At 46.6% G+C, this 13,010-nt stretch overlaps 1 protein-coding gene and 2 pseudogenes across 1 annotated transcript in view; 2 read left to right on the forward strand and 1 right to left on the reverse strand.

The window, feature by feature from the left end:
• The window catches only part of LOC120877598, a 2,359-nt pseudogene extending 1,834 nt beyond the window's left edge, over nt 1-525 (forward strand).
• The window catches only part of LOC120877906 (GTPase IMAP family member 1-like), a 597,608-nt gene that overhangs the window by 159,534 nt on the left and 425,064 nt on the right, over nt 1-13,010 (forward strand). The gene's annotated exons all lie outside the window — the stretch shown is intronic.
• Nucleotides 12,248-13,010, reverse strand: LOC120877599 (annotated as a pseudogene).

Below are 13,010 nucleotides of genomic sequence, written 5' to 3' on the forward strand. Positions count from 1 at the left end.
GGAGCCTGTTACCTGCTGTCGGTGCCAGGGCCCCACGTGCTGCTGCTGGTGACCAGATGGGGCGCTTCACCAAGCAGGACGTGGTGGCCGTGACCAGGGTGAAGGTCTTTGGGGCAGGAGCCAAGAGATACATGGTCATCGTCTTCACCCACCAGGAGGACTTGGCGGGCAGATCCTTGGATGAGTACGGGGCAAACACAGACAACCTCAGGCTGAGGAGCCTGGTCCGGAAGTGTGGGTGGAGGTATTGTGTCTTCAACAACCGGACCTCTGGGGACGAGCAGAGAGAGCAGCTGGCCCAGCTGATGGCTGTGATCGAGGGGCTGGAGCTGGAGCACCAGGGCGGCTTCCTCACCAAGGAGCTCTTCTTTGATGCACAGATGCTTCGGCAGATGGGGGGTGGCACCCGTGGAGAAGGTCAGAGGCGCTACCTGGACAAGGTACGGCTGCAGGTTGCAAAGCAAAAGCAAGAACTGAAAGAGGCCGAGAGAAACTGTTCCTTCAAGGCGCTCCTCCGACTCAAAGCCTGGATCATTTCTCATGCCAAAATATTTGTTCTTGTTCTATGCCTTTTTATTTTTCTTGCCATTGTAACTTAGCTTGTAACTATACGGTCATTTTCAGATGACAGCTGCTGTCAGCTCCCATTTTTTCAGAGTCAGCATATCTGTGTTGATCAGGAACTTTATTTGCTTTTTACATAATTTCATTTTCAATTTTGCTTCCTTGCATCAGACACACCATCCCTTTTCTTCAGTTCTTTTTAGGTAAATAAAATGCAAAGGGAAAAAAAAAATTCCACTTTCTGTTGTGTTAAAAACGGTGAAGTTGGAAATTTCCCTGGCAGTCCAGTGGTTAAGACTGTGCTTTCAATGCAAAGGGTGCAGGTTCAATCCCTGGCTGAGAAACTAATATCCCATATGCGGTGCAGCCAAAAATTAAAGCAAATAAATAAATTCAAGAGCAAAATCTTTTTTTTTTAATGGTGAAGACAAATAATAAACTACTTGCATGGCATCAAGAAATATTGGGGAGCTTGTGGAGAGGAAAGTGAGTGGACTGACATGCTGTGTGAGCGAGCGTCTGACCAGGGACCTCCTTTTTATAGTTGGAATTCCTTATTTTATTCAGAAACATACTCTGACTTCCTTGTAGGTTTTAAAAAAAAAAACAAAAAGTAATAATAAGACACTACACAAGAGAGCAAGACTAGGGTGTTCTGGGATGTCTCTGTGATGTGAAGAGGCTGGCAGAGAAAGGAGGACGGCCCTGGAGATGGGGTGGGGAGGAAGATCTCTGCATAGTTAGCCACTGGGAAATTAAAGAACCAGAAATCCTTAGAGCAGGGCTAGAAAAGTGCCAGATGGTGAGTGTAGGAATTCAGGCTTAGCCGGCCATCTGGTCTCCTTCAACATTCAACCATATCCTTGTAGCACAAAAGCCACTCTGGACAAGAAGGAAGTGACCTGCAAAATTGCATTCCCTACAAGTTTATGAAATTTGAATTTCATGGACTTTTCATATGTGATGATGAACATTATGCTTCTTTTGATTTTTTGACCCATTGTTGTTCAGTCTCTCAGTCCTGTCTGGCTATTTACAACCCCATGGATTGCAGCACACCAGGTTTCCCTGTCGTTCACCATCTCCAGGAGCTTGCTCAAACTCATGTCCATTGAGTTGGTGATGCCAACCAACCATCTCGTTCTCTGACATCCTGAATCTTCCTGCCTTCAATCTTTCCCAGCAAAGATTTTTTTTGAAAGATTTTTTCAGTCTCTTCTAATGAGTCAGCTCTTAGGTGGCCAAAGTATTGGAACTTCAGCTTCAGCATCAGTCCTTCCAATGAATATTCAGGACTGATTTCCTTTAGGATTGCCTGGTTTGTTCTCCTTGCAGTCCAAGTTACTCTCAAGAGTCTTCTCCAACACCACAGTTCAAAAACATCGATTCTTTTGTGCTCACCCTTGTTTATAGTCCAACTCTCACTTCAACACATGACTCCTGGAAAACTATAGCTTTGACTTTTGTCAAAAAAGTAACATCTCTGCTTTTTAATACACTGTCTAGGATTGTCATAACTTTTCTTCCAAGGAGCAAGCATCTTTTAATTTCATGGCTACAGTCACCATCTACAGTGATTTTGGAGCCCAAGAAAAGAAAGTCTGTCATTATTATCATTGTTTCCTCATCTTTTTGCCATGAAGTGATGGGACCAGATGCCGTGATCTTTGTTTTTTGAATATTGAGTTTTAAGCCAGATTTTTCACTCTCCTCTTTCACCAGAAGGCTCTTTAGTTCCTCTTCACTTTCTGCCATAAGGATGGTATCATCTGCATATCTGAGGTTATTGATATTTCTCCCAGAAATCTTGATTCCAGTTTGTGCTTCATCCAGCCTGGCATTTTGCATGATGTACTCCACATATATGTTAAATAAGTATGGTGACAATATACAGCCATGGTGTACTCCTTTCCCAATTTGAAACCAGTCCATTGTTCCCTGTCCAGTTCTGAATGTTCCTTCTTGACCTGCATACAAGTTTCTCAGGAGGCAGGTAAGGTGGTCTAGTATTCCTTTCTGTTTAAGAATGTTCCATTAAAAATAAATAAATAAATAAATTAAAAAAATAAAAAATAAAATAAAATAAAATAAAATTCATTGTCCTTCCACACTTAAAAAAAAAAAAAGAATGTTCCACAGTTTATTGTGATCCACACAGTCAAAGCCTTTGACGTAGCCAATGAAGCAGAAGTAGATGTTTTTCTGGAATTTTCTTGCTTCTTCTATGATTCAAAAATGTAAAAACGCTCCTCAGCTCAGAGAACTGGCCTCAGCCTGGATTTGCTCTGCAGGCTGTGGTTTGCCCACTCCTGTCTTAGAGGAGGTTTTCCATCATGGGTTGAGCTGGGATGTAGTGCAACATCTTGAACCCCAAGGTCAGCACAATGGTGTGTGACACCTGTAGAAATTTTTGGAAAGGGTGGCATTGCACAATTCAGTGGTAGAAAAGAGTAGTTAGCAGACACTGTGTTGAAGTCTGAGTAGTGGTCACCAAGTCAGTGGAAAGAGGAAATCAGATGAGGAAGGGGCTGAGTGACCCCTTCCCAACTTCTTCTATGGGATAGCTGCTCGTCCCTTCACACCCTGTAGGGGAGACCCAGTCAGACAGGCAGCCTGTGAGTGGGTGGGTAAATGATGAACTCTCTGTGATGCCCAACTCATTGACCATGTCCCCGCTGGTGACAAAGGTGTGGTTGATCTCAACATTGCTATCCCACAACCGATTCCAGTCTCATACAAGCAGTGTTATGTGTGAGCTCCTCAAGCCCTTGAAACACCAAGCAACTCGGAGTTCTCAGACCAAGGACTCCTCCTCAGTGCGGTCTTCCCAAACTGTCTGACCCAAGCTAGTCTCTCCCTTCCTTGACTTCATCCAGTTCCATTCCACCCACACGTAGCTCAGTGCCAAGTGTCTGGGTCTCTGCTGGGCACCAGGGATATGAGAGAAGTAAGGCCAAAGGCACCTGTGCAGTAGAGGGAAAAAAATATATAAAAATGAGGGTGAGCAGGAAGTGAGCGTCCACACAGGGAAGCAAGAGTAGCCCTCGCTGGTCATGACTAGAGAAAGCCCAGGCAGGAATGAAAACCCAGTGCGGCCAATGAACAAAATAAAGCAAAAATGGGTATGAGAGAAATTTGTCTGTGGTGGGATGTCAACCAGAAGGAGAGTGCAGGCTTGGAGGAAGAGGTGTCCTGGCCAGGGTGGGGCTGACCCCTCCCTCTAGGACTGACTTCAGGCAGAGGGAGCAGGCAAGACATTCAGTATCACAGTAATTTAAGTCTGTGCCCCAATTGGTAATGCTGGGTCAGGCGAGAGATTAAGAATCACTTGAGGAGGCAGGGAAGGACCAGTCGGAGTGGGGGGGGGGGGGGGAGACGGTCTTGGAGGAGTTCAAGGGCTTTTTCCCCAAGGTTTTTAAGCAGGTCAGGAATTTCAGAAAGATCATGCTGCAGCAATGTGGCAGTTGGACTAAACAAGTGTGAGCCTGGGAACATGGCATCACATTCAGAAAAAAACGAATTCTATCTCAGCCATCCATTGGGACCTGAGCCATAATGGGAGCTGTGGGGATGGACAGGACAGGACAGGAATGGGGACACTGAGGGGGTGAATTGACACTGATGAATTGACATCTTTCTGTCTTGGCCTCCCAGGGACCCTGGTTCCCCCCACTGCTGGGCCCTCAGAGGAGATTGGGCTGAGCAGAGGAAGGTAGAGACTTCAGATCTGGTGGTGTAGACCTTGAAGCCCTCTGGGCGGGTGGTCTTCTCCTCCCTCCAGGGAAGGCACTGGCCCAGAGAAACTCACTTAAGAAAGTATTCAGGAGCAGGGCTGCTGGAAGATGGCCTCCCTCCAGGGATGCAGATGGTCGGTTCCCAGGCCTCCCCGCAATGAGAAAGCATCTCTTGCCCCAGGAGGAGCATTTCTCAGTGAGCCAGACTGCATTCCACGTTTGTTGACTTTCTAGGGGAGTAAAGCTGAAGGGTAAACCCAGGAATATTTTGCAGTAGAGGAGGAGACAGGGTCGTGCTCCACTTTGACTCACACATGGATGTTCCCCAATGTCATCTCTTGGAAAGTGTTCAAACATGAGAACTGATTCTCCCTCAAAAGGTGAAGGAAGCACAGAAAAAACCACCTGGGGGCCATCCCACTTCCTCTGCCCCTCCTTTTGTCATTTTCAAGATAATTCATTCCAGGGCTTTTCCACATTCTTGGGATGCAGTGAATTTCCATTTCGTGAAGTGGGAGCTTTGGATATAGGCAGAGGTCCTCCCTGTCACCTGATAAAAGAGAAATTCGTTTATTTATTCTCGATTCACTTTTTTGGCATAAAGCATGAAAACACGGGTGTTCTGATAAATTTCAGGATTTCTTTTAAAGAGATATGAAGAACTCTTTATTAGTTCAAATGTTTTCAAATGCAGGTAAAAGAGACCCCAAACTCCAACGGCTTAAGTAATAAAGGAATTTATTGGCTGACATAATCAGAAATCAGAGATGGGGTGGGCTTCAGGGCTGGTTGCTTCAGGGGCTAGGGTTGATTCTATTACTCTGTTCAGGTTTGAAGTGTTAGGTAAGGTGACCGTGGAGAAAAAGAGAGTAAGCCAGGCATTCAGGCAGAAAAAGATTCATTATAGGAAGAAAGAAAGAAAGTAACTGGCTTTAGAGAAACACCAGTGCCCTCCCTTTACAGACAACCCTTCTTACACCTTATTAATGGGTAATCGTGCCCCTAAGGGAGGAGGCCTTAGTTTATCTTTAGCCCGCAGCTGGGGTCTTGTGGTCACGCAGTTGAAGGAGTCTCACAGTTTGGGGATCACGTAGTCTTGAGAAACGGGCACCAGCAGGGAGAAACAGGATACTGCCTTCAGGAAATACAGGTCGCCCACCGGGGCAATGTGGCCACTGTGACTTCATCTTTTGATGGTCAGGGCACCACATGGGCCATATTTAACTATATGCTATGAGCCCCTTGTGAGCCCTAACAGTCCAGCCTTTTTGATATAGGGTACAGGCTGAAGGTCAGTCTTCTGTATCTGCTTTGCACTGGTTTTGTTAGGTGAAACACACTGATTGAAACCGCCCATCCTGGCCAGGCACAATTTGCATGAGTTGTTTTACAACAGGAGGTCCTGGTAAAGAACACGGACCCAATAAGCCTCCACCAACTGGAAGAGTTCAGGAAAGGTCAAAAGGAGACACCACATTTCCAACCTCCTCCCAGAATCTTTCTCCCTGGCATCCATCTTAGCTGAACAAGGCGTGCATCACCAGGAAGAACTCTGAATCTGAATGATTGGCTAAAGACAACTGGGAAATTAATCCCATCACCATAAAACCCAAGACCGCAAGCCATGTGGCAGAGCTGTTCTCCTGGGTTCCCTTACCCTACTGCTCTCCACCCAGGCGCCCTTTCCCAATAAAATCTCTTGCTTTGTCAGCACATGTGTCTCCTCAGACAATTCATTTCTGAGTGTTAGACAAGAGCCCAGTTTCAGGCCCTGGAAAGGGTCCCCCTTCCTGTAACAGTTTGGGGTGTTGTCATGGAGTAAGATAAGAATACGCTGGAATGTGGATTAAGGGAAGTCAGAGTGGGCTCAAAGCGTGTGATAATTGGAGCAAGTTAAAAGTAGCTCATGAACAGTCTGGCTGGTGAAGGCTCATAGTCAGTCCTGGAGAAAAAAGACACATTTTTTAAAAAGACATATTAGACAGGGGCCGAAAGTCAGAATAAGGGTTAATATGAGAAGGGGGCCCAGTAAAGGTAGGACCCGTGGCATCCAATCCCAATTGCTTAACCAGTTTTCCCATGATTTACTAAGATGTTGATGTATTCTTGAGGCCCTATTTGTCAGATTGCTTGCTGCCTGTTTTGCAACACCCTATTTATTGTCGTAGAAGCAGCAGGCTTCGTCTAGAAAAAGACAAAGGCCTCCTTTTTCTGCTGTGAGAAGGTCTAATCCTTTTCTGGTTTGAAGAACCACAGCTGTCAGGGAATCTAATTGGCCCTGGAGAGTGATAAGGCCAGTAGCTACTTCTAGGCTCTCAGTAAGATCCTTAGAGAGGTTGTGATAGTAGTTTAAAGAGGTCGTGAGCCCTGCAGTCCCTGTTCCAATCCCTGCTGCTCTTCCTAAGCTTATCAATAAGAGAATGAATTGAATTGCTTGTTTGGGTCGGTTGTAGGTGAGTGTGATAGGGAAGGTTTGGTTGTTAGGAGGAATAGAGATATATCAAGTAAGATCAGGGTTATTGAAAGGGGCTTAAGAGATATGGGAGAAATGAGGTATCAAACCTTCTAATATCTCATGGCAAATATGAATTGGAGGCTCAGAAAAATTAGGGATGAGGGTGGCAGGGTTGAGAGTAGGACAGCATTCATTCAAAAGAGAACTTGGAAGATTCTAGGAGGGTGACATGAATTAGTTGGATATGAGAAGGTGATAGAACAGCCATGGTCTTGTGTGAGAGTTAAGTCCTTAAGGTCATGTTGTGAGCAAATGACACTGGGTGTCCCAAAAGTAAGTTTTCGCTTTCTTGAGTAAGAAGTGTAGCTGTGGCCAGAGCATGTAGGCAGGCTGGCCATCCCTGTATGGTGGTATCCAGTTGTTTTGACAGATAAGCAGTGGGGGCAAAGGAAGGGCCCTGCATCTGTCCTAAGAGTCCTAAGGCTCCTAGGGCAATTTTATGTCTCTCAGTAATGTAGAGTGTAAAAGGGTGAGAAAGATCAGGCAGTATTAAAGCTGGGGCTGACAGAATAGCTCGTTTTAGAGCATTAAAGGCTGAAGAGATGTTTGACTTAGGATCAAGACACTCCAAAAGATCCCCCTGGGTAGCTTGGTATAGGGGTTGTGCTAGGAGGGCAAAATTAGGGATCCAGAGGTATAGATACACAGCCAAGCCCCAAGAGGACAGAATTTCCAATTTTGATGTAGGGAGTGATTAGGGCAGATATAAGGGGCTTTCTATCAGTAGTTATATGTCTCTTTGTTGGTGACAGGAGAACTCCAAGATAGGTGACCTCAGGAAGGGGAAGCGGAGGGGATACTCGATAGCCCCGATCAGCTAGGAAGTTGAGGAGTTGTATGTCACTGAGAATGTATGAGTGAGGGACTACAAAGGAGAAGATCGTTTACATATTGGAGGATAGAGTTTGGAACAAGATTGAAGGAGGTTAAGTCTGAGGCCAAGCTTGGCCAAAGAAATGAAGACTATCACAAAATCCTTGGGGAAGGACAGTCCACGTTAATTGTTGGGAGCGATGACTGTCTGGATCAGTCCAGGTAAAAGCGAAAAGATCTTGAGGATCTGGGTGTAAAGGGATGGTGACAAATGCATCCTTGAGGTCCAGGATGGTGAAATAGTTGGTAGAAGGAGAAATGAGGGAAAGAAGAGTATAGGGATTTGGGACTACTGGGTCAATGGGGACAACAGCAGCACTAAGTCTCAAGTCTTGAACCAGGCGGTAGGAGCCATTTGGCTCTTTAACAGAAGGATAGGCATGTTATAAGGAGAATGAGTAGGGCACAAGAGACTCTGACACAGCAGCTTAGAGATGATGGGCTTAATCCCTGTTGATGTATTTGGGAAATAGGGTATTGAGGTCAATTGGGAAACTTTGTTGGGTCTTTTAGATGAATATAAATGGGAATATGGTGGGAGGCGATGGAGGGGTTATCAGTATCCCAGTCTGTAGGGTTTATGGAGAAGGACGGTAATGGGAGAGGCGAGGAAATAGTAGGTTTGAGGAGCAGTAGCCAGGCCAGGTCAGGGAGAAAGATTTGGAATAGTGAGGACAGCCTTGAATTTGGAGAGTAGATCCCTTCCTAGGATTAGAGTTGGGCATTTTGGAAGTATGAGGAAAAAATGAGAGAATGGGGTATTTTGAAGTGTGCAAGGCAGAGGTTTGGTAATCTGTGGTATAGACACTAAACTATCAACACCCACAACAGAGATCTGAGAGACTTCAGTTTTTCCAGAATAAGCAGGCATGGCAGAATAGGTGGCCCCCCATGTTGATAAGAAAATAGATCAGCTTACCTGCCACTGTGAGAGTCACCTTGGGCTCCATAGAGGTGATGAGAGTTGGGGCCTGAAGCCCTGGGCACCTTTGGTCTTCAGTGGTGAGTCCAAGGAGTCTGGGCAGAGCTGGGTCCAAGGACTCCTCCTTTGGACCGGGAGGCAATGTCTGGATCCCCAGAGGTGGATTAGGGCAGTCTACCAACCAATGTCCCTTTATGCCATATTAAGACTTGGACCCAGAGGGGGCCTGGCTATGGGCATGAGCGGGCCCTGTGCCCTTCTTTACCACACTTGTAACAGGGCCTAGATGATTTCTTTTCTCTGTCAGAGGATTGAGGTTTGGAGCCATGTAGGGCAGTGGCTGAGAAATGATATTTAGCCTGATGTCTTTGAGCCTTTTCTAGTTTTGCCTGTGCTTCCCAGTTATTGAAAATTTTTAAAGCCAAATTTAAAAGATCTCATTGAGAGGCTCAAGGGCCTTCCTCTGCCTTTTTTAGCTCTTTTTAAATGTCTGGGTATGATTGGGAAATAAAATGGGTCAGTTCAGTCAGTCAGTTTAGTCACTCAGTCGTGTCCAACTCTGTGACCCCATGGACTGCAGCACGCCAGGCCTCCCTGTCCATCACCAAATCCCAGAGTTTACTCAGATTCATGTCCATCGAGTTGGTGATGCCATCATTGGGTATTAAGGACAATAGTACTTTCTGTTGAAGTTGGATCTAATTTTGTATATTTTTGTAGAGCTTCTGTTAATCTAGCTAGAAATTATGCTGGATTTTCACCTGGTCTTTGAGTTATTTCTCTGAATTTATCAAAGTTAACAGCTTTATGTCTTGCTTATTGGAGGCCTGCAATAAGGCAAGTCACCATATGATTATGGGCTGTTCACTCCAGACGCCCTGCCTGGTAGTCCCAGTTAGGGTCATCCCTGGGAATGGCAGCTGAGCCTACAGGATTAGCATCATCAGTTTGATGCATTTCATGGGCATGAGCTTGAGAAGCTTGCCAGACTCATTCTTTTTCTTCTGGGAGGAGGATAGAGGAGAGTAAAATGTAAATATCACGCCAGGTCAAGTCATAAGACTGGGTGAGGTATTTAAATTCTTTTAAATAAGTGTCAGAGTCAGAGGAAAAAGAGCCAAGACGTTTTTCAATTTGAGATAAATCGGAGAGGGAGAATAGGACGTATACCCGAACAATGCCTTCTGTACCAGCCACCTCTTGCAAGGGAAGAAAGGGAGTGGGAAGGGAATCAGAGTCCTGTTTCTTTAAGGCCGTGCAGCCAGGATTGAGGAGGGGTTTTAGGGAGGTCGGGATGGGGACTTGAGACTCTGGTCCTAGGAGGTGGAGGTGGAGCTGAAGTCCCAGAGCCCTTTTTGGAAGCTGGCATGGGGAAGGTTCAGAAGGCAAGAGGAGAGGGGGAATGTGGAACAGGGTCTGCTACGATAGGATTAGAGGGGATAGGAGATGCACTGTAGTCAGAAGGGTCAAAAGAAGAGGAGGAGAAATCCCAACAGGGATCAGGAAATATAGTATTAGGGGGATGTGGCCCCGAATGGGCTAAAAGTATCTGAGAAGTAGAACCAGAAGTACAGAGAGAGGACCAAGGGCAGAAAGTGAAGAAAGCCTGAACAAAAGGGATCTGTGACCACTCGCATTGTGGTGGCAGAAGTTACCAAGGTCCCATAAAGTACTGTAATTGAGAGTTCCTTTTTCTGGCCACTGGGACTTATTTTCCAGTCAATATTGTGGCCATACAGTGTGAGATAAGTAAGTCGCTTTGGCCTTGTTTCTGCTTGAAAACCCAAGGTTTTTAGATGTTGGAGAAGGCAGCCTAAAGGGGTAGATTTTGTAGATTCAGTTCAGTTCAGCTCAGTTCAGTCGCTCAGTCATGTCTGACTCTTTGTGACCCCATGGAGGGCAGCACACCAGGCCTCCCTGTCCATCACCAACTCCTGGAATTTACTCAAACTCATGTCCACTGAGTCGGTGATGCCATCCAACCATCTCATCCTCTGTCATCCCCTTCTCCTCCCACTTTCAATCTTTCCCAGCATCAGGGTCTTCTCCAGTGAATCAGTTCTTTGAATCAGGTGGCCAAAATATTGGGGTTTCAGATTCACCATCAGTCCTTCTAATGCATATTCAGGACTGATTTCCTTTAGGATGGACTGGTTGGATCTCCTTGCAGTCCAAGGGACTTTCAAGAGTCTGCTCCAACACCACAGTTCAAAAGCATCAATTTTTCAGTGCTCAGCTTTCTTTATAGTCCAACTGTCACATCCATACATGACTACTGAAAACATCATAGCTTTGTAGGTTGGGGCTGAGAATTTCCTGTTACAATCGAAAGGGAAGGAGGGCAAACCAGGGTGAGTGAAAAATGAGAAGAAATTTCAGAAAGGAAAGGAAAGGCATCCCCACTCTCACGGCCTTCTCAGACAGTGACAGGGTCTACCTTGAAATTGATGTCCCTTATTTCAAAGTGAACTCTGGGAGTTGGTGATGGACAGGGAGGCCTGGTGTGCTGAGATTCATGGGGTCACAAAGAGTTGGACATGACTGAGCGACTGAACTGAACTAACTGAACTGATTTCAAAGTGAGACCAGAGCCCAAGGGCCATGGGGATCCTCCACCTAGTGCTAGGGCTTCAAAAAGAGGATCCGAGAGAGCCAAATTCACCCACCCCTGCAGCCAATGAAATTTGAACCAGGGTGTGGATGTCAGTCCAGCAAGGCAAGTGGAGAATCCCGTCCCAGGGGCTCGTCCCAGTTTCTCAGTGAGGTCCAAGGGAGGGAACCACCGAAGGTGGGCTCAAGAGAGGAGCCCACCTAGCCACAGTGGGTCTTTCCTCCTGAGTTTCAGCACCAGGAATACAAGGTGAATGCAAAGAAAAAGAGTAAGCCAGGCATTCAGGCAGAAAAAGATTCATTATAGGAAGAAAGAAAGAAAGAAACTGGCTTTAGAGAAAAACCAGTTCCCTCCCTTTACAGCCAACCTTTCTTATACCTTATTGATGGGTCATTGTGCCCTGAAGGGAGGGGGCCTTAGTTTATCTTTATTCCACAGCTGGGGTCTTGTGGTCACGCAGTTGAAGGGGGTCTCACAGTTGGGGGGGTCACATAGTCTTGAGAAACGGGCACCAGCAGAGAGAAACAGGATATTGCCTTCAGGGAAAACAGGTCGCCCACCCGGGCAATGTGGCCACTGTGACTTCACCTCTTGATTGTCAGGGCACCACAATGGGCCATCTTTTAACTCTATGCTATGAGCCTCTTGTGAATCCTAACACTTTGCCTTCAACCTCACATGGCTGCTGTCTTTCCACGCCTTGCACTCAGATGCCATAGTGTCCTGAGGAAAAAGAGACTGTCTCTCTATGGGGGTCTTTCCTGGGCAAGGAGATACCTTTTGGCCCCACCTCTGCAGACCTTTACTCACTTCCCATTGGCCCAACTTCGGTCTCAGGCCCATGACTGAGCTGGTCACTGCAAAGAAAATGGGATGGTACACACACCAGCCAGGCATCCCTGAAACTCAGTCATTGTCTTGCTCTGAATACATGGCTTCACCAAGGAAGCAGTGGAGGCATGAACCAAGCCAGAAATCTACAAGGATGGAGGGTCACGGGAGCTGAAGAGATGACAAACCATGTCCTGTGCAAACCGGGAGACTTTATTTCTGAATTAAACAATGAATCCATGAGGTGATATTTGAGAAATGGCTCTGCCACACAGATGTCACACAGAATTAAAGATGGTACAGGATGATCACTAGAATAAAAAGAAAAAGTAAACTGCACCAAACAAGACAAACACAAAGCTCATAATTCACAACGATCCAGGTTCTGAGTCAGAAGACTGTCTTGAAGGCCCAGTTTCTCTTGGCCTCTTTCAGGTCTTGCTTTTGTTTTGCAACCTGCAGCCGTACCTTGTCCAGGTAGCGCCTCTGACCTTCTCCACGGGTGCCACCCCCCATCTGCCAGAGCATCCGTTCATCAAAGAAGAGCTCGTTGGTGAGGAAGGTGCCCTGGTGCTACCCCTCCAGCCCCTCCATAACAGCCATCAGCTGGGCCAGCTGCTCTCTCTGCTCATCCCCAGAGGCCCGGTTGTTGAAGGCACAGTACCACCACCCACACTTCCGGACCAGGCTCCTCAGCCTGAGGTTGTCTGTGTTTGCCCCGTACTCATCCAAGGATCCACCCTCTAAGTCCTCCTTGTTGGTGAAGAGGATGACCATGTATCTCTCAGCTCCTGCCCCAAAAACCTCCTTCACCCTGGTCACGGCCACCATGTCCTGCTCTCTGAAGTGCCCCAGCCGGGTCACCAGCAGCAGCACATGGGTCCCTGGCACCTACAGCAAGTAACAGGCTCCAATATTCTCATACACCTCTTGATCCTGGGCCTCGGCCTCAAAGATGGG

Source organism: Oryx dammah, unplaced genomic scaffold (genome assembly GCF_014754425.2).
Source record: "Oryx dammah isolate SB20612 unplaced genomic scaffold, SCBI_Odam_1.1 HiC_scaffold_18, whole genome shotgun sequence".
Taxonomy (NCBI): domain Eukaryota; kingdom Metazoa; phylum Chordata; class Mammalia; order Artiodactyla; family Bovidae; genus Oryx; species Oryx dammah.